The sequence below is a fragment of the Anser brachyrhynchus genome (genome assembly GCF_964034855.1).
Source record: "Anser brachyrhynchus genome assembly, chromosome: Z".
In the NCBI taxonomy this organism is placed as follows: Eukaryota; Metazoa; Chordata; class Aves; order Anseriformes; family Anatidae; genus Anser; species Anser brachyrhynchus.
The window spans coordinates 3,867,540-3,884,715 of NC_137697.1; positions in this window are offsets into that span (position 1 = coordinate 3,867,540).

Sequence of the window (17,176 nt, forward strand, 5' to 3'; positions counted from 1 at the left end):
CCCCCAGCCGCTGTTACAATAGCTGAGAAGTGCAGATGAAAAGTGTCAGCCTAATTTTTCCTCAATTTAACCCTTTCCACTTGGCCTGTTCCATTATTGCTGCTTTCTGCAGCAACCCCAGAGCACGCTGGAACACATGAATCTTGCGCAACAGGCATCCAGCTAACACTTTGCCTCACATTTCACACAAATGCACTGAAGTTGGCTCTGGGGAGCAGCCTGCCTTGGTTTGAGGGCAGGCAACCAGGAGACTGATGACAAATGAAGAGGTATTTGTCCCTCCGTCCCCAAGGGACAGTCAGCCAGGACATCCACACACTCCACAGCCCAAACGCCAAAGACAAAGGAGTGCTGAGTCCCTGTGCATGCCATGTCTAGGTTGTAACAGGACACTAAGATTAGACGGAGGCACCTCACAGCCTGAGACAGGCAGGCTCGTCCTACATGTGGGACCAGTTATCAGAGAGCTGCCTGGCTCTGCAGATTAAGCTTTGCAGTTTTAGTGGGAGTTGTCCTATATCTGGCTTATTTATGTCCTTTCTGTTTCCAGCCCAAAAGCCTGATCTTAAAGCTTTACCAAGTAAATATTTTCTATGCTTGACTACCAAGCTTTTGCAGGGCTGGGAGAGAGTTGTGTTTGGGTGAAATACTGTACATTTAAGGTGTTTTATTTTCCTAGATGTAGGGAATCCACGTAAAGCAACACACTTGCCTGAAAGACTTACAGTCCAGATCCAGTCTAATCAGAGACTGGGGAATTTTTCCTTCCGTGAAGAGGCTGATACTGCCAAATGCCCAATTTTAGGAAGGGTTCTTATCCATCAGATTTAAACGAGCTCTCCTCCCCTATTAACTGCAAATGGTGAAGAAACATGGGCAGGGTTCTGTGCAGCTGGGCTGAGAGGATCGATTTGGTCTGACCAGGCCTTGCTTTGCCCATACACCAGACCACTAGCAATAGCTACTTGCCGTCCAGCTGGTCAGTAAGCCATCCTATATGAAATCTTTTGACAGTCCGACATCAGAGGAGTCTATGTCATTGCTCAGTAGCCCAGCTAGTGCTTTTGTTGCAATTTTAGCACGGGAACCAAGAAATGAGTAAGATCTCACTTCTCAGAATTAGTCCTTCAGGGCTTCAGCATGTAGATATGCATTGTCTGTTCCTCAGGTGATGGTCATGGCCAAGCATTGCACCTGGCTGAATTAGGAAACACTAAAAGTCACCTCAGTGTGTATGGAAACCACTAAATTCAGCTGGGAGGTGGTGATGGAGAGAAGCCACGTGCAGTGGGAAGTAAACTGATTAGCCATCCTCCGTACTTACCATTTAAAACAGGCTAAGAGCATGCACACATACTCAGGTTCTACACACTGAAGAGGAGGTGCTGGGGCTACTGGGTCCTTCATCCCCGAGCTGAGCAGCAGCAACTTCCACACAACAGATTTGGGGCTTGGTAGGCCGCAGGTGGGCACAGACAAAGAGACCACAGGCTCACAGAAAGCAGGCTTCAGGGCGGTCAGTCTATCTTCTCTCACTATCCAGAAATGTTACTTCAAAGACAAATACAAATAGAGTTCAGCTCAATAAAGCAAAACTGGAATATGAGCCAGAGGGACAGTTAATGGTCATTCTCACCTGGCAGGAATGGAAATTATATGGAACGGGGACTTTGAGAACTTTAGCCATTTGACTGCTTGACTAAGCTGTACAGAGTGACTGATGTGAAGGCTGAGCAGGTGTGACAATGGCACGGATAATTGTGTGTGCAAAATAGATAACTAAGCTCTTATATGACCTGCCTTGGTCACTGTGAAGCTACACAATTTTTGTGGAAACCAGAAATGCAAATGAAGAAGGCATTTCTGCTCCTCAAATATTTTCAGTGGCTGGTTATCTGTCAAGCTACTCCTGTGGTTTTGCAATTAGGGTTGTCTAAAGCATTCAGCAATGGCCTCTTTCTGCAGGGGAAAAAAAAAAATGTTAATGGGAATGTTATAACTGCTTTCAGCGAACACCTTACAAAAGTCGACAAGAAACAGTAATTTCTTGCCAATGTAAAGGTCCTTTAGCCCTGGATACAGCCATTTCAGTGGGTCAAAGAAGCCAGAATATCCTGTCCCAACATGCCCATCTTTTACCCAAGAAAAACCATGCGTAGTGTGACATGCTGTAATAGGCAAAGAGTTGTGCTCTGCCATTCTTCCGTGTGAAATCCTCTTTAGACCCTTATTTTATCAGGCCTAAAGTTGTTCCTTTGGCAATAAGATCAACAGAAACCTCTGCATTTTTCTTCCAACAGTTACATTATTAATGAGCTTTGAAAATAATCCCATTTTGTCTCCTAACCCTAGTTTTGCATATATACATGCCTTTCTCCATGTCGACCCCTGCGAATTCTTCAGCTAAAATATGCATTCATTAGACAAACATTTCAGGGTATTTTTTTTTCTCTCCTCTTTATCTACTTGCTTGAATATGCTGTAAACTTGATTAATGTTGCCTTCTAATCTCTTTTTTCTAGAGAGAACACCTGGAGCTCTTTTAACCTGCATGAAATAAAAAAAAAAAAATTAAAACCAAAAAGCCAAACAACCCAAGTTGCAATGACACACCTTCACATCCCTTTCCTTTCCTTGGCCATCCAATGCTCCTCTTCCAAGAGGCTGGACATATGGGCAAAACTTTTGGCAATGAACCTACAGAGCTATGGGTTTCTCCTAAAGCCCCCTTCCTTATGCTCCCAGTAGCCTGCTTAGTTTTTAGCCTTTCTCTGTCTATAATAGTTTGGGGAGATTTATGACAGCAATTCTTCTGGTTCCTTTCACAATGTGTTTTCCGCTATTCTCATCTATTGCTCTGCCAACATGCATCATTTATTTAATACCAGTCAGTAGCCACATTAAACCTTTTTTTTTCTTCTTTTTTGAGGACATTTCCTCCCGTACCTGGGGAAATTGTGTAGGTAAATAAAGTCTGAGCCAACACTCTTGGACTTGACTTTTCTGCTTCTATCCAAAGCTTTCCATGGGCATCAATCATCCTTGAACTAGGATTCTTCTCATTTTAATTATGCTAATATTGCCATAATTTCATTCTCGTTAACAGCAATTGAGTTTCAGTCTCTGCAGATGGTGGAGCTGGACAGTTACCAAGCCACATGCCATCTTGAGAGAAGTGTACAGACCAGTGCTTAGCCTATGGCAGTGTTGCTCATCACCATTTCTGGGTTGCATCACTTCACTTTACCTATTTTTGAAATGGCATATGACTTTGCCTCAGATTGGTTTTGAGGCTTAGAAGGGAGACTTTTAAAAATACAAGAGATCCCATTGCTCATCTACCTCATTCTTGTTAAAATACTGTCTCGACTGCTTTGATAACTTCAGGAGAAGGCTACAGAAGAAATGTATTATCAATTGCTGCAAATGTGTGTAGATCTATGAGTATGTTACCACTACAAATACCCTCTGAACTTCCCAAACAGAGCAGATGTAGAACACAAATCACAGCAGTGCTGATAGGAAGGGAATTCTGTGCTTTCTAGTCCAGTCTCCTCCTCAGAGCAGGTCTGTCTTGTGGCTCTGTCCCTTGTTATTCTCATGAGATAAAACTATCAAAGGCTAGATAGCTAGACTTGCACAACCACAATTGTGCCTACATTGTGGAACAGGCACCCAGTGCAGCCCTGTCCTCACTGTTGTCAAACCTGATAGATCTACCAGAGTTTACTGCATCTCCCTTCTGGATTGGGTTTCTTTTCAAGGAAAACCGGTGGGGGCAGGGAGGGTGGTGAGCACAAAAGCATTAACCTAAAGAAGTGTTGTGGCACAGAGGGACAAGGACTCCTGTGCATGCAGCAGGGAAATACCCTGCCCCATATGGTAGTTCCAGTTCCAGCCAGTGGAGAAGGGAGGGGTTCCCACATGTACACTGGATAGCTTATCACTGGCTGCCCTCATCAGGCAAGGTCCAGCCTTACTGCCTGTGAACTGAAGGCAGGACACGATGCACAGCCCTGATACTAGGCTCACCGCTAAGCTGAGAAAAGGGTGACTTGAGGAAATGCTGCTTCCCCCTGGCTGACATGCTGAGGATCCTCCAACTTAGACCTGGCTACACGTCAAAAATCCACATGGCAAAGACCAAACTGCAGCAGTTCCTGCAGGAGGGGCTTGGCATTGTGACTGCAGGCGTGACAGATGACATTACATGGATTCAGTGTCTTTTTATGCTGTGTACAAGTCTGGTACAACTGATAGAGATTATGATGGGCCACTGCAGCCTTCTAAGCTGGAGAACCCAATGAAATCTCTTCAAGAGATTATATCTGATCAGATTCTGATGCAACTGCTGCCTCCTGCTTGATTTGATGTGTAACCTCCCTGACACTCTGGTAAGACAATTTCCACAGATGGTGGCTGTACAGCTGAGGTAAACACAAAATGGCCTCTGCGACAGCTCAGAAAAGTTCTTGCTTTCCCTTCCCCCTGTGTGGAGAACACCTTGTGTCCGATGGCAGTCCAGGATCCCAGCCAGACCTACCTCCCCGAAACTTTTCAAGGGCATGAGGAACAAAGAGACACCACAGTTGGAAGGGTGGGAAACCGTTTCACTCAGTTTTTTTGTTGCAGCAGGTCTTCTACAGATACCTTTAGCTATATCTGTAATCTACAGCAAGGACTTTGATTTTCTTTAATCATTTCATATATTCTATGAACTGAAAGAAATAATTCAGGTAGAATGATGCACAATAACAGTGGATAAGTGATCTTCTAGTGCTTAAACTTATTAAGGGCGTGACATGAACAGAAATTAAAAAGCCCTGTCCTTGTCTCAGGAAGAAACTGGTGGGATGAACGTCTGCACTTTGGGGTAGCTAATTTGGTGGGAAATGAATTAAAACATGAAGTTCTGAAAGAGAGTCACCTCTTAAGGGTAAAAGGTCTTGAATTCTGCTTGCTGATCAGGATGACACCAATATTTATGCTGATGGCCAATGAGGGCATTTCTGACTCCAATTTCATTTCCAGAAAACATTTCTGTTACCTCGCGATGCGTTATTTGAATCAGTGCACGTCGCCAGAGGTTGAATAAGACGGTTTCTCCACACTCTGCTACAGAGTACCGACACTTACTAAATTATGCTGTTAAATACTGTAGTATGGCTATAAAATACAATGAAGGCCCATGGAAAGATGCCAGCCCTTTTCTGAGAAAGAGAGAGCACTTTTTGGAACCCTGCCTGTGGCCCGTAATTTTCACTTCCTCCCACTACAGCGCGAAGTGACATGAAAGGACTTGTAAAGTCAAGTCCAGGAGACTGGTGGGGATTTGAAGGAGTAAAGCTAAAGTTGGACTGTCGACAGTAGCACTTGACCTACTTGAACTTTGTGGGGAAAGAAAGGGGGAGCGAAATCTCCCACACATGTCCCTAGCAGGCCTCACTGGAAAAAATAAATGAATTCCAGCCTGGTAAATGTACATTTTTCAGTCCAAATGAGGCCAAAACATTCAAAATATAGAAACTTTTACATGGAGAAAACTGTTGATTCGCAAGCAGCAAAACTTTCTGGAAAAGCTGCCAACTAGCAAGACATTTCAGTATTTTATGGGAAATAGTGTTCAGTGAAGAAGGACCAGTAGCAGAGAACGGATGTACGGCTTACATGAACTGAGCCTCCTGCCAGGTGCTGCAGCAATTCATGTGGACCCTGACACATGCAAGCAATAACAAATCCCTTTAAGTTCAGCAGACCCAAAAAGAAATATTTTTCTTATTAATAATAACCAAGCAGGGGAAGGAAGGAGGCGTCAAAATTGACCTTTCTTTGTAGAAAATATTTCAGCAGGAAAGATTTGTCCATCCCCAGTGGGCACAATCTGACTTGTCACACTGTATAGATGCTAAAGCTCTTCACTGCATGAACACAGACCAAAGGATGGTGCCTGACCCACAAAGCTTAAAATCTAACTCAGGATCGATAACAAAACAAAACAAACAAGCAAACAAAAAAAAATAACTTACCAGATGAAAACTGTTCATGGGAATAGAGGAAAAAACCCTATAGTAGTGTTTGTCAAACAACAGGTAAACACACCACCCACCACAACTGCTACCACAGGGGACAGTTAGCTCATTAGAGGAACAGAATTATAAGATAGAGACAGGTAAGTAAATTTCCATGGGATTTGTCTTCCTAGACCTGTACATTATCTTCATGTATTTCTTAAATTCCTGCAAATATATATTAATGCAGAAATCCAGTATTGAGAAGGTCTTAAAATGCTGTACTGAGTTGTCTTGGGTGTAACCCTCTTGCCAATGGCCCAGACTAGACAGCAGCAGAAATTTCTTAGTGATGATGTTTGAACAGAGGTGATCTCGCACTTACCCAGGGAGTAGCAAACCACACTGTATTTTCGTTTGCTGGATCTGGTGTTAGCTGGAGTTGACCCTTCAATACACACCACCTCTAGAGGAGACCGAGCTTGCTTTTCAGTCCAGAGATATGATTTTCAAATTCATTACAAATTCAGAATAGCTCTGGTGGCTGCAGAAACTCATCACAGGGTTCGTGGGGATAATGTAGTCAGAAAAGCTCAGAGCTACCTTATTCCTGCCAACCTACTTCTTAAAACTCTGTCCAGTCCAGGAAAAGTGTGGACAGTGATTACCAGAACTACTTCTTAGGGAAAGGATTTGAAAGGAGTTGTTGAGGTTACTGACACAGGGCAGCCTGGGTAACTCACTCCCAGCCCCTCCAGCCATTACAGTGAAGGAAAATTGTTCCACAAAGTGCTTGGCCTTCACGCCAGGATCCCCAGCACATTCAAAAAACGTACACGTAGCACACAGGAAAACACCAGCATCTTCCACAGAGTGCAGGCTCTGATGGGTGGAACTGAAAAGCAGGAAATGACATTAAGGAAGTTGTTAAGCCTTGTAACCCAAAATAAAGCCTCTCAGTGCAATCAGTCACAGCGGTTCAGCTGGGGACTGAGAGGGGCATGAGGAGAGGAATGAAGCAGGAAGGCCCTCCCCGCCTTCTCAGACACAGACTGTGTTTTCATCTTTCCCTCGGGCTCTGTCATTTCACTTTCCTCTCCTGCAAGTAGCACTTGGAGAGCAAAGCAAGTGGGGGAGAGGTGTGAGAAAGCGCCCAGGCTGAGCCATACGCCTGGAGGAGAATGGGGATGTGGGGCACGGGCAGATGAGCTCTGCAACGCCGCCACGAGGCCCTCTGGCCCCACCACACATTACTGCGTCCTGGGCTCCTGCCACAGCGAGGGTGGTGGAGGAGGGCCCTGGGCTGCTGACAGAGGTAAGTCGATGAGAAGCCAGAGGGCCAGAAGCAGGCGGAGGCTTCCCGCTGCACCACAGGAGTGAAGGGCTGGTGATAAACCGCTGGGGATAAATGGCAGCACCTTCCATCACCACTGCTGTCTACTCCACGAGCAGCTGTTGGACCGTGACAGCGAGGGCAGAGAGAGGGATTTAGTGAACAGCTATGGCCTCCCTGACAGCATGCATCAAAAACACCGCCTCCCCTACGCCACGCGTCTGCAGACAGGGCTGGCCCTGCTCTGTGGTTTGTCTGGCTGTAGGGTGTCATTTATCTCTCTATCTCATGCTTCCCAACTCGACAATTTCCTTTTAGCACGAATCTCTTTCCTCCACCTCCTTCTCCCCATTATAAATATATGAGTGCGTGTGTTTCTTATTTTTTATGTGATCTCTCATAACTGCCAAGAAAAAAAAAAAATAAATCTCTTGACATAAATCCTTTTGGCTCGAGTTTCTTGACAAACATGCACTAGTTTTTCTTTATCCCTCACACCTCTCTTCTCCCCACAAACTCTCAGCAAGTTTCTGCAAGCTCTCAGCTCTCGAGAGCTCTTTGAGGAGCTCCTCCTCAGGAGGAGTCACCGTGCTGGAGAGAGGGCAGGGGGATGCCTCCTCTGATGTGCAGAGCATGTAAGACATGACACGGGTGTCTGCCCATGTATTCCGTCTCTTTAGGTGTCCTGGTTTCCTCCACCGCATACATCCCTCCAAGTACAGTTGTGGGAATGGTCCCATTTGGCTTTCAGTGCCTCCATCTTGAGGTCCATGCCCCCATTTGGGTGGGCTGAGCTCTAGTCAATGGGCCCAGCTGCCATGTCCAATGGCACACACGACTCCTGTGACAAAGAGAAGAGTCCCGAGCCCCAAAAGTTCACATCCTCACTGAGTGTTGCAGCCATGAGGCCATTCCCTTCTGCTCTTCCTGGCTGCAGGCTGAGCTGCGATGCAGAAATCTCCACCTGAACTGACCCTCAGCTGGGGGCCTCGGCACCGAGTTGGCCCGTTCAGTGTGTGTGCGCAACCAACGGCTTCTCCCAGTGCTCCCCCTGGAGATAAGGCTGTTCACAGGTTGGGATGGCAGCAAAGCTGAGGTCCTTGCCCCTAGAGGCTTGGGACCCTAACAGAAGCGCTCTGGGTCAAAATGGATCCAGTCAGTTCTTAATCCCCTGCCGAACTTGTAGACCTCACTGAAGCAAAGGAAGGAAGGGTTTTGCTGAGACTCACCTGTACCTAAATTCTGGGCAGCAAATGAAGGAAATGCCCAAATTTGCTGCTCAGACAACCAGAAGGGACAGGTGGTTTTCAAGGCTTCAGAGAGGCTTCTATTTCTTAAGCTGATGGACGGGATCTTGAAAAAAAAAACACCCTCTCAGATGGCTGGGTAGCAAACATCAAAGCCTCCATCAGGGCAATGGCCTCACTATCTGCCTAAAGTACAGATGCAAGTCTCATGCCTAAGTTAGGCAGAACTGCTCATACCTAGCTTTTGTGCCTTAACCTCACCAGAAGCTCCAGTTACGGTGAAATATATGGGGCAGCAGAGCATGGCAGCAGAGCTAAAGCCCATAGATCACAGAGTTAAATATCCTACTGCGGGCTAGAAGTGAGTGCGCACAGTTTCAGCCCATGTGTTGGCTGAAGTTATGAGCACACAAGAAAACGGGATTTATAATGAGAATGGCAATTCAACCTCAATTATAGTGTGCGACTGTCTGCACACTATAAACTGGAGGTTTAATAATGAGGCAAGTAGGCTGAAGGAGAGAATTTCATTGTATCTGTTTCGCAGCCTGGAATTCTTACTAAATTCATCAGATCACTTGAGTTCTCCTGACAACTGTAGCAGTATAACTAATTTTAAAGGGGTTTATTGTACATTAAGACTGCAACAAAAGATAGAGGCAGAGAAAACCTCATAGCGAAAGAGAACTCCAGATTGAGGACTATAATGTATATGAGATTTGAAAGAAGTAAGTGCTAAAAGATGTAGACAGCAGTTTTTCAGGGTCCTTAACCTTGATGAATAAATGAATAAAATCCCTTAAAAAATTGCAGTGTTTCTTTCAAGTGATTTCCAGCATGTTAATGATCAAGAGAAGCTGAGAAAATTACCGGGAAAGGAGATGACTTTCCTCAATATGCTCTTACCACAGAGACTATGAGACAGACCTGAATTGTAAGCAAATAATAAGCAATGCAAAATATGAGAGGAAGTGAAGAACAGAGGCTCTTTAGCTGTCCACGATGCATTTGCATACAGGTGTGTTGACTGCAGGACTTTGTGATGTTGCCAAATCAGAGCTTTAATGGAGACTTGGAGCCTTCCAATTCTTCCATATCCAGATGCTTAGACACAGCTCTCCTTTACTGTATTTGCTTAATTTGCTACCACAAAAGACAATAGGACCCCAAGTAAAAGAGGGCTCAAAGAATAAACAGAAGCCTTAATCTACCACCCTAAGCATCGCATGCACCATGTACCAACCTCCCCAGATGATACTGACTGCAAAAGGGGCTTGAATTGCCCACCTCTATCTCCTAAGTATTGCTGGAAAAATACAAGACCCACCAATAGAAAGCACAGCAGCTCACCCATCAGTGCAGTCCACAAAGGAGTCATCTCCCCACCTTCTGCACGACAGGAAGGGAAAGATCTCTTCGGGGTCCTGGTGCCCCAGGGTGCACAGAGGGCTGGATGAAGGTGGGACAGGGAGCCTTGGGCTCTGACGGGGCACTTGGCTGCTGAAAATGTGGGTACTCCCAGACTTCTTAAGCTGTCAAAGGAAATGGCAGATGAGAAAGGGGCACCGAAGACTGAAATTGTGAAGGTATCACCCCCAGCAGTGTTTTGACCTTACAGCTTCACGTGTAACAGTGCTTGCAGACAATGCTCTTGTCTCTCCTTCTGTCTTTGAACCCTGCCAGCACCCCCAGCACCCACACACCCCTTTGCTCTCGCAGCCTCACCAACCTTTAGCTAATAATGTAGCTGATTAGATCTTTCATCATTTTTATTGTTATCCACCCGCAGATTAATAAAATAGAGCTCTGCCTGTTTCTGGCTGACCACATTCCCTAATTTATCATAAAGGCTTCGCCTGAAATACTTCGGTGTGACATGCGGGGAGAGCCACAGTCCCTCCCAGCCAAGCATGTCTGCAAGCGAGCACAGCACAATGTCCCAGAGTGATATCACCCGTATTCTCACCACCCAGAGCAGAAGTTAACACTCCGCAACCAAGCTGCTAAAGCAAAATTACCAGAGATTGGTACCAGAGGCACGGAGGTGGAAAAATGGGGAGTTAACTCCAGCTCACTGGAGCACACTGCTTCATACCTGTACCATCTCTTAATACAAGGGAATCTGCTTTTAAAGCACTCCAAATTTTCTCTTTAAAGACAGTAATTACAAGGGTGACTTAACATGGCCTCAGGGACTATCCTGCAAGAATTGGAAGACTTGATCCCTTAAAAGTCAAGAAGCTGAAGGAATCACGAGACCAGCAATGGATTTTTCTCTTCTCTTCTCTTCTCTTCTCTTCTCTTCTCTTCTCTTCTCTTCTCTTCTCTTCTCTTCTCTTCTCTTCTCTTCTCTTCTCTTCTCTTCTCTTCTCTTCTCTTCAAAAATAAGACCGAAGGAAACCCTGACAAACCCAGCCAGCAACAAACCAAATTCAGCTCCACTTAGCTTCCCCCAGCCAGGGAGGACTTGGGTCTAATTCGCGGCTCACAGCCCAGCTCTGCAGTGACAGATGCTGCCTGAGACCGAAGGAGAAATGATGATGCAAGGCCGTTTCCTTCGAGACGCCGTTCTGTCACCATGGAGGCAGACAGCATGCTCTCAACAAGTTTATCTGCAAAGTAACATGAAAATTCCTCACAGCAGGAGAGATTTGACGGGACGTGCCTAGAACAGCTTTATAAAAAGGTTTCTTCAAATGCTTCCAAATCCCATGCATCTTTTTCTTGCTTTATCATCCTTTTCAACATCCTTTTTCCTCTCTTTTTTTCTTTTTTCTAATGCCTCCACAAGGCACGTTTATCAACATCAAAGCACATTCTCACACTGCTCAGTTTTTCCCTCTGAATCCACCCTTGCAGAGTCCAAGCCTACTACTGCTCTCCACACCCAGCAACTTCATCAGGTTGCTGGTGAAAAACTTACCTCTGTGCACAAAATCACCTTCAAAGTCTGGGCAGTATTGACATCCTCATGTAAGGACCAAGATCCTTTACACCTACGTGCATTTCACTGAGGCAGAGCATTTCTTTGTGATACTCTTACAGAGAGAAAGAGACACTCAGCTGTGCCAGGGCTAAATTTTGGTGACTGTCCCCTAGTACATTTTTCCTTCCTCCCCAGACAAACCAGATGTGCATGCCAGATTATATTTGTAGGTTGCATTCAGGATGCTCACCTCATACAAACAAGTGCCTCTGCACTGTTATCACCATAACCTGTGGGTCCCCTCTGCTGCCACTGCAAGCAGTGCTCAAGCCCTTGAAGACGGTATGATGACCAAGCACTGCAGCTTAACCAAACACCAGGGCATGGCAGAGTGCAAGCCTGAAGGTGTTGTAACACTGCTTTTCCTTCCCACGTGGTCCTCAGATTTATCAGTTTAGGAATACATGTCTAGTACACAGCCCAACATGAAGGCAAACTTGGACCCAAGAACAGGTCTAGGCCTCTAGTTCCATACCCTCGAAGATGAGTATCTGCTCTTAAAATTACCCTGTTTTTTCCCTCCCTGACTCTCTGCTCTCCCTAGTGTGTTGGCATCATTAAAAACAACAAAGCAAAACCTACGGGATCTTTTCACTGTCTTTACAATTCAAACCTGGAAACCAACTGGATGTTAAAAGAGCCTACATCCCCAACCCTTCTCCTCTGTGCTGCTTACAGAACATGACCTGGATTTGTCACTGCAGTGTCTTCATCCCAGGAGAACATCTTCCTCTTCTTGCCATCCTCACCTAGAAGAGCATTATATCTCCTCTCCTTGGCACTGGCACTGCCGTGGGGACAGCCGGGGTGCAGGAGCAGCTCAACACTGCTCTCCTCCACCTTCTGGCAAATTCCCATCTGGATCCAAACTCTGCATCTTCAGCCCACCTAATGTCACATTTGGGGACAAACAGGGTACGACATGAGATTTAATTGTATCTAGGTCTAATTCATCCAGAACAATTGGCCGTAGGAAAGATGGAAAACAGGCTGAAAGATGTATGTTCTCTTTTCTCTCATTGTATAAAGGGCTGTGCGTGTGTTGGGGTGGTGATGGGAGGGGAGAGGGTGAAAGGGGAGCTGGAACTGTGAAGTTTGAAGGTGAAAAAAGTCTTTATATCTGGATTAGTGGAGTCCTGGGGCCTTCAAAAATAGTTAAAATTCCCTTTTTTGAGTAATGGAGAAGTAGTTTGCATTGATCTTAAGAATTTGCTTATAGTTTTCCCTGGAGTTCAATGTACTGGGGAGTGCAAAGCTGACACAGCTCAAAAGTTTTATGAACCTCAGGTAACAGCGTGAAAGGAAATTTTAATAAATATTACATTTATTTAAATTTAATTTTTTTTCCTTGTTAATAATAAAAGCCAACCTTGGTCTTCTGGGCTTTTCTCATATGCCTGCTTAATACAGCAGCCGAATCGTGGAATTATTTATATTTTAACTTCGTTTTCAGTAAATCGTCAATCATTCACCTTTCAAAAGCATTAAATTCAGAGACGAACAGCAGGGGAGAGGAAGACTGAAAAATAAATATTGACTTTCAGGGGTTTGTTTTTTTTGTGTGTGTTGTGTTTTTTTTTTAACACAGGGTTAGAAATAGAAGCTGTTGTGGGTGATGAGTAAAAGCACAGAAAAATGAAAAGATATCTGTGATTTCTTCCTGTCATAGACCTGCAGCACTATTTCTACTTCATTTGCTGGAAGCCACATTGGTACCAATAGGTAGTGGCCTTTGGTGCCTTACAGAGGCATTTGGGTGAAAATGTGGGGTCTGGCAATCTTTGAGTGAATGCTTTTGTCCTTACAGAGGACACCTACTACCAGCCATGGATATTGGTAATGTAAAAAATAGCTGAGATTCTGAGGAAAAGCCAAGCAAAAGAGGCACGATAGAGTTGAGATGTTCATTGGGATTGCCAAAGACCCATCTTTATGCTGTAAGAAGATCACTTTAGGACCCACTCTAGTCTAAGCTAAAGACTACAAGAAGAGCCCAGTTTGCCATCTTGGATAGCACAGGTTGCAACACTGCAGTGAGTCATGTACAGGCTGGGTTCAACTAAAGTTGCACTTTTTTGATTCAAAGCACTGGGAGATGAAATCTCTACCAATAACCTTGGCAATTTCCTGTGATAATGACCAACAAAACAGATGTCCAGATTCCTGCTTACATCTGTTTGTGTTCACTTTACGGGCACTGGTCTATCCTGTGCCTTTCTTTGTCTTTTAGATTAAAGAGTCCTATTATTGCAGGTGCACACACACAGCACATCTCCGTCTGAACTTGTTGATGAGCTGAACAAATTGCTCTCTTGGAAGCACCTTCTCCAACCCCAGCTTGTGAGGGCTTCTGCATCCTCTCCAATTTCTTACTGTCCCTGACAAAGCACATACCCACACACTAGAATTAGGTTTCCATTATCCATCCCCTTGTGACTTATACTGAGCTAAAAGTAGTCCTGTCCTTTCACCAGTCTCCTTCAAGGTGGCACTAGTTGGTTCCACCATGGTACTGAGACTTCAAGTCCAGATGAAGGACCATTTTTCAGAACCTCTTGATCCTCTTCAGAGTCACTGCCTTTCAGAGGGACTCCCACAAACCCCAGCACACTGGGGCTGGCCAGATGGAAAGCAGCTTTGCAGAGGAGGACCTGGTGGTCCTGGCGGACACCAAGTGCATCAGGAGCCAGCAATGTGCCCTTGCAGCAAACAAAGCCAACAGCCTCCAGGGCTGCGCTAGGAAGGGCATTGCCGGCATGTTGAAGGAGGTGATCCTTCTCTGGTCAGCACTAGTGAGACAATTGACGAACCGGAGACTCTGACATGTGAGGAGAGGCTGAGAGCTCTGACTAAATAGCTTGTTGAAGCGAAGGCTCAAGAGGAACTTATCAATATGTATAAATATCTGGTTGGGGCAAATAAAGAAGACAAAGCCAAACCCTTCCCAGTGGTGCCCAGTGAAAGGACGAGGAAAAAACTGAAACGCAGGGAATTCCACTTAAATGTCAGAGGAAACTCTTACTTTAAGAGCAGTCAACCACTGCATCAAGTTGCCCAGAGGGGTTGTGGAGTCTCTCTCTCCCTCCTTGGAGACATTCAGAACTTAACTGGACATGGTTCTGAGCAACTAGATGATAGCAAACTGAATGATTTCCAGTTAGCCTCAGCTATTCTGTGATTCCGTTGTTCACCACTCTGTAGCTTCAACCTGCCCTCCTGCTTCTCATTCTTTCTCCCAGTTAGATACTGTGAAAATGAGTGCTCTATGTGTCTGGACCACTGATGGGTCCAGAGTTGTTTCATGCACTCTCAAGCCATATTAAGCACCCCTCCAAACTTTAGGTTATCTGTACGTTTTAGTGAGCAGCACTGTTTTTATTTATTTCCAGACCATTGATGAAGCACTACATTGCATCCAAGCTATGACTGCCTTCTCAGAAATGCTATAGAAAAGTGCTCATTAAACAGATTTCCTGCTCATAATTTCCTTCCAAGATCTGTCAGCTACCCATTTCTTAATATATTGAATATTAGCATATTAAAAAAAAAAACCACCTAAGTTTTACAGCCCTTATAGTATCTGTGTCCTTTTTCTATTCATTAACAGCAAGAGATGCCTAGGAAATTGCTGTAAGAACTGCAACTTTCCCATGCCCCACCACATTCTCCCAACTTCCGATAACGGGAGGTAAAGGCTTTCCTGTACCAGTGGTAGCATCCAGACTATCTTGTCCTATGGCCAGAAGCAGACCTGCCTTAGTCTATTTCTTTTTTAACCTGTTTGCACTTTAGTTAGGAATTCCTTACCTGGATTGTATGCCCTGGGGAGAACCAGTTCCATCTCTTTCTTTAAATTTGACTGATCATTTTGCTGCACATCCTCTCCAGCCTGTAGTGTGGGAAGCTGTGAGCCATCTTGCCTTTTTCATGTAATCCCTAGCATTCAAGATTTCACAGTCTCCCATTCAGGCCACCTTGCTCTAGGCTTGTCAATAACCTTGTGATAGGCTTGTCCCCAGGGAAGACAGTCTGTCCTTCCCAGTCTGTCCTCAGAGCTGACATAGACCTCTGTGATTAGACAACAACAGGGTTTTGCCCTTTGCAGCCTGGGCTGCCACACCATGCCACTGCTCTTCCAGCTCCAGCTGGCCTGAAACTGCATCTCTCTGGGTTGCATCCAGTTGGGACAACATGTTTCCTTTGGAAGCCAGACAAGAAACCTCTCTGGTTCACAAGGAAACAGGGGCAGGAGCCCTTACAAGCTTCTGCCCTTTGCAGAAAAGCATTCTCCTTCCCTGCTGCCCTCCCCAGGCAGGCAGGCAGCAGCTCACCATGCGAGAAAGCAAAAGAAAGAGGAAACAAAAGTTAAACAGAGGTTAAAGGAATAGGAGAAGAAAAACAGATGACCCCCTGGAGTCTGGGGCCGAGCAGCAGGAACAGTGGGAGCCCCTGGAATCCAGCTCATCCATCCACACTGCCCTTGCTGCCTTCCAGTTCCCAGGAGGGGGCCTAATAAATTTTACAAAAGAGCAAACAGCTGAAAAATGCTTGCATTTAAAAATATATTGAGGGAATTTGCATGTTGTTCCCTTTTGTGTGGGGATGGCATTTATACACCCGGCGTTTCAGCAGCACCGCATCTCAGAGCACTTTACATAGCAATTAATTACACACTGGTAGTGGAGTGACTGTCTACAGGCAACCTCATCAGCCATTATCCACTCAGCAACATCCAGCATACAGCTGTGAACATTTGCATTAGCAGAAAGTAGTCTCGGCTGCCATTAGCAGGGTGCGGGAATGTCAGGGAGGATGCTAGGGGACGTTTCACCCCCGCTCCTTCCCGAAAAGCCTTTAGCAGCTACCGTCACAGCCTTCACAGTCAAGCTTATGACCCTTCCCTCATCTCACCCCAGCTTTGGACCAGGGAGATGTGTCATCAGCTTAGAGCACACTGCAGTCCAGAGCCTGCACCTTGTGCCGCATGATGCCATCTTATCCCACAACGAGGGAAGGGATGGGAGCCTCCTGAGATAGCACACGAAAGGTGCAAACACCAAATCTGTACAGAGGACAGCTTTACAGTTTAAACTGTTCCCACAGCCTGTGCAAGTTTCTACTTCATGTCCTTGGTATGGCTGCCAGAGTGCAGCCCCTGCTCCCCAGGACTGCTTTCAGCACTCCCCTGGACTCCCCATAAATCAGTCTGCAAAGATACTGCACACCTGTATGTCCTACTTCTGACAACATCATGGCCTCAGTGCTATTGTGAAGTACTCGGCAATGGCACATTGTGCCTGGAGCTCCTTTTTGCTTCTGCTTTGCCTGCACCGTGGCAGGTCCATATACGTGAGCGCCTTCAGACTAGAGGAAGCCTGTCGGTGATGGGCGATGGGAGGAATCCCAGCAGTGCACTGACCTTCAGAGGGGACTTGATCACAAGGGACAGCCACAAAGGACTTGGAGGTATTCTTGCCAAAGTTTATAACGTAAACTCTCAGGCTACATCATTACCACTAGAATGAACAGTTGCAAAAATTGTCCCTGGACTTGAGAACTTGATCTGTACTGTAAGTTGATAAAACACTACCTGGCATGTTTT